The sequence below is a fragment of the Palaemon carinicauda genome, chromosome 26 (assembly GCF_036898095.1).
Source record: "Palaemon carinicauda isolate YSFRI2023 chromosome 26, ASM3689809v2, whole genome shotgun sequence".
In the NCBI taxonomy this organism is placed as follows: Eukaryota; Metazoa; Arthropoda; class Malacostraca; order Decapoda; family Palaemonidae; genus Palaemon; species Palaemon carinicauda.
Window position 1 is genome coordinate 68,746,408 of NC_090750.1, and position 10,964 is coordinate 68,757,371.

At 34.4% G+C, this 10,964-nt stretch overlaps 1 long non-coding RNA gene across 1 annotated transcript in view; it reads left to right on the plus strand.

Annotated features, from left to right (window-relative positions):
• LOC137620216 (uncharacterized) overlaps positions 1-7,290 on the plus strand; it is a 12,396-nt gene extending 5,106 nt beyond the window's left edge. Inside the window, exons 2-3 of the long non-coding RNA XR_011040019.1 lie at positions 5,629-5,748; positions 7,234-7,290. This is a non-coding gene — a long non-coding RNA (uncharacterized lncRNA). The remainder of the gene's footprint in view (positions 1-5,628; positions 5,749-7,233) is intronic.
• The last annotated feature ends 3,674 nt before the right edge of the window (positions 7,291-10,964 follow it).

A 10,964-nucleotide genomic window follows, 5' to 3' on the forward strand; every position in this document is an offset into this window, starting at 1 on the left:
TAGTCGGTCAAGCTTCTCTTCTGTGTCTGCTACCAGTACAGTATCATCCGCAAACAACAACTGATTTACCTCCCATTCATGATCATTTTCGTCTACCAGTTTTAATCCTCGTCCAAGCACTCGAGCATTCACCACTCCATCAACATACAAGTTAAACAACCACGGCGACATCACACATCCCTGTCTCAGCCCCACTCTCACCGGAAACCAATCGCTCACTTCATATCCTATTCTAACACATGCTTTACTACCTTTGTAGAAACTTTTCACTGCTTGCAACAACCTTCCACCAACTCCATATAACCTCATCATATTCCACATTGCTTCCCTATCAACTCTATCATATGCTTTCTCCAGATCCATAAACGCAACATACACCTCCTTACCTTTTGCTAAATATTTCTCGCACATCTGCCTAACTGTAAAAATCTGATTCATACAACCCCTACCTCTTCTAAAACCACCCTGTACTTCCAAAATTGCATTCTCTGTTTTATCCTTAATCCTATTAATCATTACTCTACCATACACTTTTCCAACTACACTCAACAAACTAATACCTCTTGAATTACAACACTCATGCACATCTCCCTTACCCTTATATAGTGGTACAATAAACGCATAAACCCAATCTACTGGTACCATTGACAACACAAAACACATATTAAACAATCTCACCAACCATTCAAGTACAGTCACACCCCCTTCCTTCAACATCTCAGCTTTCACACCATCCATACCAGATGCTTTTCCTACTCTCGTTTCATCTAGTGCTCTCCTCACTTCCTCTATTGTAATCTCTCTCTCATTCTCATCTCCCATCACTGGCACCTCAACACCTGGAACAGCAATTATATCTGCCTCCCTATTATCCTCAACATTCAGCAAACTTTCAAAATATTCCGCCCACCTTTTCCTTGCCTCCTCCCCTTTTAACAACCTTCCATTTCCATCTTTCACTGTCTCTTCAATTCTTGCGCCAGCCTTCCTTACTCTCTTCACTTCTTTCCAAAACTACTTCTTATTCTCTTCATATGACTGACCCAGTCCCTGACCCCACCTCAGGTCAGCTGCCCTCTTTGCCTCACGTACCTTGAGCTTTACTTCCACCTTTTTCTCTCTATATTTTTCATACTTCTCTATACTATTACTCTGCAGCCATTCTTCAAAAGCCTCTTTTTCTCTTCCACTTTTACCTTCACTCCTTCATTCCACCATTCACTGCCCTTCCTCATGCTGCCTCCAACCACCTTCTTGCCACATACATCACTTGCAATCCCAACAAAATTTTCTTTTGCTAACTTCCACTCCTCCTCTAAATTACCAGTTTCTCTTACTCTCACCTCGTCATATGCCATTTTCAACCTTTCCTGATATTTACTTTTTTACCCCCCGGTTTTATTAGCTCTTCAACCCTCACTAGCTCCCTTTTACATCCACCTACTCTATTCCCCCACTCTTTTGCTACAACTAATTTTCCTTCCACCAAAAAATGATCAGACATACCGTTAGCCCAAGGCCAATATAAAGCTCTATATTGGCCTTGCGTTAGCCATACCCCTAAACACGTGCACGTCTTTCAGTCTTCCAAACATAATAATAATAATAATAATAATGTATCATTTAATAATTTACAAGTCGAGTCTGTGATAATTTCATATAATATATATATATATATATATACATATATATATATATATATATATATGTATATATATATATATATGTATGTATGTATATGTGTATATATATATATATATATATATAATGCAACGGTTTCTAGTCCACTGCCGGACAAAGGCTTCGGACATGGCTCTATTCATATCTGGGGTTTGCCAGTTTATATCTTCACGACGGCTTAGTGATGGTAGGAGATTTTTGTATGATCGCTGAGCAAACCAACCCAGTATAGGTGTCCCTGACTAGTACAGCTTTGCTGATCCTGGCAATGTACAAACCCTCAAGGTATCCTCGGGCTGAAAGGATTGCTGTGTGTTTGTATAAGGTCAGTGAAGCTTCGTAACTCATTTTATGAGGTCATAGACACGATATGAAATACGTACCTGGAAGATGGAAGTCCCCGGATAGTCACAAGGTCGAAGTATCTACCTCTCATTAAGGTGTGAAAGGTGAGTTGATGGTTGTGCTAAGTGGCTCACGAAAATTGACCTTTTTTATTATTATTATTAATAGCTAAGCTACAACCCTACTTGGAAAAGCAGGATGCCATAAGCCCAACGAATGCAACAGGGAAAAATAGCCCAGTGAGGAAAGGAAACAGAGAAAATAAAATATTTTAAGAACAGCAACAACACCTAAACAAATATTTCCTATATAAACTATAATAACTTTAACAAAACAAGAGGAAGATAAATTAGATAGATTAGTGTGCCCGAGTTGTACCCTTAAGCAATAAAGCTTGTTGGTTATAACGAGTTGAAGGTTTTGTTAATTTTTGTTTTTGACTTTTTAAAATTGTAAAATCTCTTTGCTCCTCTGTACTGTATTACACTAATTCTATTGATTATTTGGTTTTATTGTATCAATACAAGTTATTGATTTATGTATTATTGGTTCATTTGATCTTTAATTACTGATTTATTTGATTAATTAGAATGATTCATGATATAATTATGCTATTACTGATGTAATTAGAATTACAGATCTAATTGACTTATTGTCTTGATCTATTGATATAATTAAGTAATTATTAAACAGTGCTCTTACATTAATGGGGTTATTTCATTACTTAACGGCGTGAATATATTAAAACATAAATGGTGTAATTGATTACGTGTTAAAAATTTAAATGTTATTGTCTTACATTATTGTACTTGTTCAATTAGAAGAAGGTTTGAACATATTTTTGGTTTGAGAATATGATTTTTATTTGGAAATCCTGTATTCCTGGCATTGTTACAATTTCATAGTCATTTTATATTCTTCGTCAACACGTTAATTTCCGTGGAAGAAACAAGAACTCCTTTACCAGTGTTTTTCAGAGTCAATTTCAGTTATTTTTACAACAATCTCGATTTTTACTTTTAAGGGCTGCTCATCTAGTCCTGTACGTCAGGGGGAACCCTACTCTCTACAGGACCTCCACGGTGGTTTTTTTGATGTTCATTCGGGAGTATTTAACATTTCACAATGCGTATTGCTCTCTACTGTTTGATCGACAATATTGAAACACTCGCAAAATAAGAAAGTCTTCAGTTTCCTCTTGAAAGCTTTACCATCTTGCCTTCATCGAAAAAAAAATGCTAACGTGTAAAGTTTTTAATGCGAAAGAAGGGGCGGGGAAGGTTTTTGCAATGTTATTTTTGCTATTATTAAGGACTCTGGGTTAAATCGCCTAAGGACTGGGTTAAATCCCCCCAAGGACTCTGGGTTAAATCCCCAATGGACTTCGGGTTAAACTAGGAGTTAAATCCACCCAAGGACTCTTGGTTAAATACCCTAAGGATTGGAAGGTTAAACCCCCCTCACCCCGGTATTAATGGTAACCCTCCCAACTTGACGGTAAATCCCCCCCCCCCCCCCCCCCCCCGAATTGATGGTGACCCCCCCCCCCCCCCCCCCCGGAATTGAGGGTAAATCCCCCCACCCCCGAATTGAGTTTACATCTGCCAGGATTCGGGAGAATTCCTCCAAGGGTTCCTGGGTTGTGGTTCGAGGTCTTACCTGAGGGTGGGGGAGGGGGGGGGGGGGGCCGGATTATTGACTAAACTGATTTATAGGTTTGTCTGAAGAAATATTCGTTAGAAATATTCTTGTTTATTAAATTGAGTTTTAAGGTTAGCGACCAACAGGTGGACTTGAGTAATTACCAGTAAATTTCACGATATAAATCCTGTCTTTTACCTTCGCCAATGAAGTTTGAAGGTTATGTTTAACCCGCAGTTTGAGTAGAGTAATGAAACTTGCAGGGATTAACTGTTAGGTAAAATACTGGCTGATTAATTTTAGGAAGGTCAAGGTCAAAGGTCAAGGTCACAGTCAAAATGTCCAATTAACGTAACCAGCCCATAAGTTTGGGCATTGTTATCACAGAGACTTCAAACTTGGTTCATATTTGAGTGTATGAAAATTCATGCCAAGTAATACATGTTAAAGTCAAAGGTCAAGGTCAAGGTCAAGCAAAAGGTCGAGAAATAAGCTACATGGTGCCCGTCTAGTTCTCCTTTTGTTTACTACTCATTGTGTCAAATACCTTCTGCCTTCAGTTCAGTATTCTCATTGTCAAGGGTATTAACATCAGAATGAGTCATTTTGATGTTGATTCAAGGAAATTTCTAGAGTAATGGTACTTTCAAGGTAATTTTTTTCATCAGGTAATTTTTTGGTTGTAGAGTAACATTGTGTATCTAAAATTTATCTTTCAGATTTCTCACAAAATAGATAGCTTTTGTCAATCGGGATATTATTGTTTTGCGTTTTGAGTTTTTTTCAGTATTTAAGGTAATTTTTCTAAATTTAAGGTAATTTGTTTAAATTTAAGGTAATTTTTTCTAAATTCAAGGTAATTTTTCTAAATTTAAGGTAATTTTTTTAAATTTAAGGTAATTTTTTCTGAATTTAAGGTGATTTTTTCTAAATTTAAGGTAATTTCTGAGGTAATCCCTTGAATATCATATGATATCCACTTCGTTGCTTTCTTCCAGCTGAATGGCCTCCCTAGTCCCTGATTGTCATGAATTTAGTTAATGTAAAGGAAGGATTGGACATATTATTTTGTGGGGAAGTAAAATATTTGAAAATCTCCAGTTTCTGGTTTTGTAATTACAATTTAAAATCAATTTTATTTCCCTCTTTAGCTCATTCATTGTCTTGGCAAAATCCTCAGCTTTATTCACCAATGTTTTTAGAAAATAATTTCAGCTCTTTTTATCTTGATTTGTTGACCTGCCTTCAGCTCGTTAAAAACGATCAATGTTTTTGTTATTATTATCGTGCAAGTAATTTTACCATGTTATATTAAAATGCAATGTCATGAGGTTAGTAGTAATAGTAGAAGTGAAAGAAAGAGATGTATTTTGTGATACTCTCGTGATACTTCTTCAGAGGAGACTGAAGAAGTATTACGAAATTAGTCAGAACATAATCTTATATTTCATATCTTTATTTTCCCTGTGGTTCTTTTTCATCTGAGCATCACGTTTCCCTGTGATGTTAACGCATATATATATTATATATATATATATATATATATACATATATACATACATATATATACATATATATATATATATAAATATATATATATATATATGTATATATATGTATATATATGTATATATATATACATATATAAATATATATATATATATATGTGTGTGTGTGTGTATATGTATATGTATATATATGTGTGTATATATATATGTATATATATATATTATATATATACATATATGTATATATATGTATATATATATATTATATATATACATATATGCATATATATATGTATATATATATTATATATATACATATATGTATATATATATATATATATATATATACTTGCTCTTTTTATATAAGGGGGACTTTTTGTGGTAGGTTAGATGAAAATAAAGATAATTATCAGTGTCGTATTTGATCCTAATTGTGATATTTCGCCTTTTCCAGATGCTCTACATATTATGTAGCCTACTATTTCGATTCAGTCTAAACACTGAATGGGCATACAGGCCCCAACACCGGGATATGTAGCCCCAAATCACGAATCAAAGCATCCAATAAATTAAGGTAAGAGTCGGGATTAGTTTTTTCAGTTTTACCAGAGAGAGAGAGAGAGAGAGAGAGAGAGAGAGAGAGAGAATGCACTGTACTTTTTACCAATGCTAACAAGATACACGAACTAGACTGTACTTTTTACCAATGCTAACAAGGTACACGAACTAGACTGTACTTTTTACCAATGCTAACAAGGTACACGAACTAGACTGTACTTTTTACCAATGCTAACAAGGTACACGAACTAGACTGTACTTTTTACCAATGCTAACAAGGTACACGAACTAGACTGTACTTTTTACCAATGCTAACAAGGTACACGAACTAGACTGTACTTTTTACCAATGCTAACAAGGTACACGAACTAGACTGTACTTTTTACCAATGCTAACAAGGTACACGAACTAGACTGTACTTTTTACCAATGCTAACAAGGTACACGAACTAGATTCCATGAGCCCTATTTCAAGCAAAATTTTGAAAATTTGACCTTTTCGTATATCACCATCTGTACTTGGACACTTCCAAACATTTGAAAAATGGCTGAGATCAATTTAATATCGATTATTTACTAAGTTAAAAACTGTTTTGCTGAACTTTATCTTCCTCTGATATTACAGTAAATTAATTTATAAGGGTTTTCAAAAGGGATAATGGATCCTTATCCAGACCTTCCCCAGCACTAACATAACCCCAATCTGGGTGGGTAACTTATTAGGTTCAGTCACAAAAAGGAATTTGCTGGCCAGCTCTTCCAGGGGAAAATTCGTTTTAGCTTCCCAAGTGAATTTTATTATTCTGTTTTACTGGAATTGACGTTTTACAGTTTTTACAGAGGTATTGAAATGTCTTTTGTCATGTATGCAATTATCTTCGATTTTGGCGAAAGCAACTAAAATGCGGCAATTGTTATTTTTTTGGAAATTTCTAGTTAGTTTACGTATGGTATTGTACCAACCGTGTGTCACACAATTGTACATAATTCCTTTTGTATATATTGTGCTTGTATCTGCGCTCTTCCCTCGCACTAAAAAGAACCTGAATGATCATGTCTCCGGTTTTCCTCTGAACTTTGTCTGTCACCAATGTGACGAAGGAGGGAGGTGTTGTGAACTCAAAGGCAGATTGGAAACGACTGAGTTATATATTAAAGAACACTCTGCTTTATATACAAAACGGCAAGGCAACAGGACATGGCATGTTCGAGAGACAGACAAAGTTCAGAGGAAAACCGGAGACATGATCATTCAGGTTCTTTTTAGTGCGAGGGAAGAGCGCAGATACAAGCATAATATATACAATAGGAATTATGTACAATTGTGTGACACACGGTTGGTACAGTATAATTTTGATATTAAAAATTCGATGTTGGGTTTGTATAGACTAATAGGGGGCTTATATAAGATACTAGGTCGATTACATTTGCATTTTATTGAATAATGAAATCAATTTACCCCATTTACTCTGTCGTTGTAACAGCTTGATTTTATTTTTCAGACAAACCATGGTACGGAAGCAGTTGTTAAGAAGAGACTCCTAAAAACGTAAGTTCTTACCTTGGATATGATATCTATTTTTTAAGTCAAGTTTCGAATCCTGAGTCATTGATAGCAACTATTTGAATAACTTTACGAGCTAGGTGCTTAGGAAAATTGATTGTCGTTTAAAAAATGTTGGGTATGATTTATTATATTTTGGTTTCGCGGGTAATGTAGGGGCATTGGAAGGCAGTTATGGACTGAAAAACTCTCTCTCTCTCTCTCTCCTCTCTCTCTCTCTCTCTCTCTCTCTCGTTAGACGTATTCCTCGTCATTTCTCTGCATTCCTTATGGTATTCCAGTTTGACGTAGGGGTGTATCAGACCTTTTCCAAGATTTTCTTGACCATCTTTCGCCCCCTTAATGATATGTTCTCATCTATAGAGAAATCCCAGCTGTCCAAAAATATAATGTCTATAGATCCTCTTAGATTGAGGTCTATTTCAAGATGTGACATGCAGGGCCATTCTTTTTCTATTGTAGTCTATAGTTCACTTTATATATGTAGCATTTTTTTTAAGCCTTGCAAGACAAAGAAAGTGTAACCTGAATTTTCGGTAGTGACATTATTGACTCTACCAGGTGACTAAATTGCTTAGTTTTGTATGTTGATGTTGTAGGATCGAGTTTGTTCTGTCTGTTTATTAAGAGAGGATTTTTACTGTCCTTGATTTTAGTAAGATTTCGTATAAGTCATAAAAAGATTGCCTCATGATTTTCAATACTCAAAAAATGAGTTTTCCTCTTTGAGCGAAGTTGTCGTACGATTGAAGATGCGTTATCTTAATTGTTACGTTATTTTGTATATTATGCTTAAAGTAATATGTAAAAGAAGCCTGCCTCTCTCTCTCTCTCTCTCTCTCTCTCTCTCTCTCTCTCTCTCTCTGCAGTGAGTTTGGCACTATTTTAACTGTTCAAAATGTATTTTGTGGATGTACTGTTAAAAAAAAATCTGTTTTGGTCAGAAAACTTTATCCGATTTTGAGTTTTTTCTGTTTTAAGATTTTAATGTTGTAAGCAGCAGAGGTTTAATAGGTAATATTTAAATGTGATTTATTATAGGTTTTTCATTTCTAAAATTTTTATCAACAAGATTTAATATATTTTTTATCTCATAAATTTATTACGGCATAATCCGTAGGAATTTAGCCGATTCATTGGGCCTGTAAATGTATTTTTCGTTTTTGTTTTTTGGCGAGTACGAATGGACAAGTTGCAATGAGCTGATTGAAAAATCGCTTAAAAATATGAAAAAAAAAAATATATTCCTATGTGGAAGACACCCCAATTTACTTGCTTGATAATTTTCCCCTATTTTTATCATTACTTCATGACTTAAGATTTCTTTTGTAGTTTTTCATAGTTCAAGTTCATTTCTCCCTATTTTTGGCATTGTTGGGTAACATTAAGGATACTGAAATCTTTGTATTGAGGTCTGCTATATATAGTTTGTGTGTGGTTGAGTTTTTGTGAGATTCTGGGAAAGTTTTTTTTTTTTTCAATTGGATCCTGATGAAAATTCCGTAGGTGTTTAACAGCAGTTAGTTTTGGCATAATTGGTAATAAGTTGGAAGTACGAAGCTGTTTTAACGGGTTTATTAATTTGCTTCTTAATATTGTAATGCTTGATTTGTATACGTTATAATGCACAGGAAGGAAAATAGACATTTTGTTCATATTATCCATTATATGCAGGACGACTTTTTTTTATATTGTATTTATGGTAATTCCTAATAAAAAAAATACAATGGACACAAGTAAAATTCTTGAAAAGCCCTCGCAGACCTCACACTGGTGTTCTCTTAGCTACCTGTTTCCTCAGGAACTTACAATCCATGACTGACTACCTTCCTTTCTAATCAAACCTCGCCCCCCACCCCCCTACCCCTTTCAGCTTGTCCAAAAACTAGTCTACTCTGGAATTCCTGCCGGTTCCCTGACACGAAAATCTAATTAGTTATAGAAGTCAAAGAGTTTGGGTACACAGACCAATACATTTCTCTGAAATAACTACCAGTGTACATGCATATTATTTTACTTTACAATATTACAAATATGTTTAGGTACATTTAATTCTGCTGTAATCAAAATTGTCTCGATTTTAGGAATTTTCTCCATTTACCAGCCATTTTATTTTTAATCATATTTAGTGTTGAGGTTTACTTTTCAAGAGTTTTATGGTTTATGGTTATTCATAGTTTTGTAGTTATACACTTTCCTACTTTGAAAATTTGTAGTTACACATTTTTCCACTTTGAAAGTTTGTAGCTACACATTTGTCACACACTTTTCTACTTTGAAAATTTGCTGAAAATTTGCAATTACTTTTCTTCTTTGGAAATTTGCAGTTACTTTTCTTCTTTGAAAATTTGCAGTTACTTTTCTACTTTGAAAATTTGCAGTTACTTTTCTACTTTGAAAATTTGCTGTTACTTTTCTACTTTGAAAATTTGCAGTTACTTTTCTACTTTGAAAATTTGCAGTTACTTTTCTACTTTGAAAATTTGCTGTTACTTTTCTACTTTGAAAATTTGCAGTTTTCTACTATTGACATTTTGGGTAACATATTTTGGTCCTCATTTCTTAATACCACCAGTTTCATTTGTATTTTTCTAACACAATGGAGAAATTTATGGGTTAAATAAATCCAAATGTTTAAAAAACCATATAAAGTTTTCTCTAATCAGTTTTAAGTTAGTTATAATTTATTGATAAAGTTCATTGTTTTTAGGTAGTTATAATATATTGATAGATAAAGTGCGTCGTGTTATAAGGAAATCTAAAATTTCAATATTAGTTTTAGAACAGCTTTGATTACACAGCCAGTAAGGTTACAAAACACAATAAATCATTTCAGTTAATATATTTATCGATTTCTTTACAGTTTTAAATGTAAATAGAAATAAATATCCCTTCATACAGATTTTGGTTACAATGTGAATAAAGTAAAACCAATTATGAAATAAACTCGTACAACTCAAATGAATTTAGATTATCTACTGTGAGTTCACAATCGAGTATTTTTAACTGTCAAATCTAGATGTATATAGGATACACTGATCACAAATCAACACCCAAACACTCCATAAGGTTATTGGCAAGTTCCACGCAGGATTTCTTTTCTGCTGCTTGTGTCTCTTGTCCCCTTCTAGCTTGAACTGACCTCTTCCCTCGAACTACCTTTTGGCGAAACAGAAAACTAGTCCAAACCAGGATTTCTGCCGGCTATCTGTCAAAAGATATAATTGGCATTTTATATTAGTCAATTATTTTATATATTCACAGCAAAATACTAGATGGTTATGACTCCAGTTTATGCATACATTTTACTAAACGAAATGTTATGTATGTTTAGACTTTGATACTGAAAATCGAAGGCCTTTCAAGCATTTAATGTAGATTCTCTCTCTCTCTCTCTCTCTCTCTCTCTCTCTCTCTCTCTCTCTCTTTTGTAAGGACGATTACAAGATACAAAATTTGCTTATTTAATCGTGTAATGGCACGCGTGCAATTTAAAACCTAATTAGGGTGAATGTTTTTTTTTATTATTGTTGTGAATTACAGACAGACCCCACTGATGGGTATGGTGCGTTTGGTAGGGCAGGGGACCCGTTGTAATTTACTCTCTCTCTCTCTCTCTCTCTCTCTCTCTCTCCCTCCCTCTCTCTCTCTCTCTCTCTCTCTCTCTCT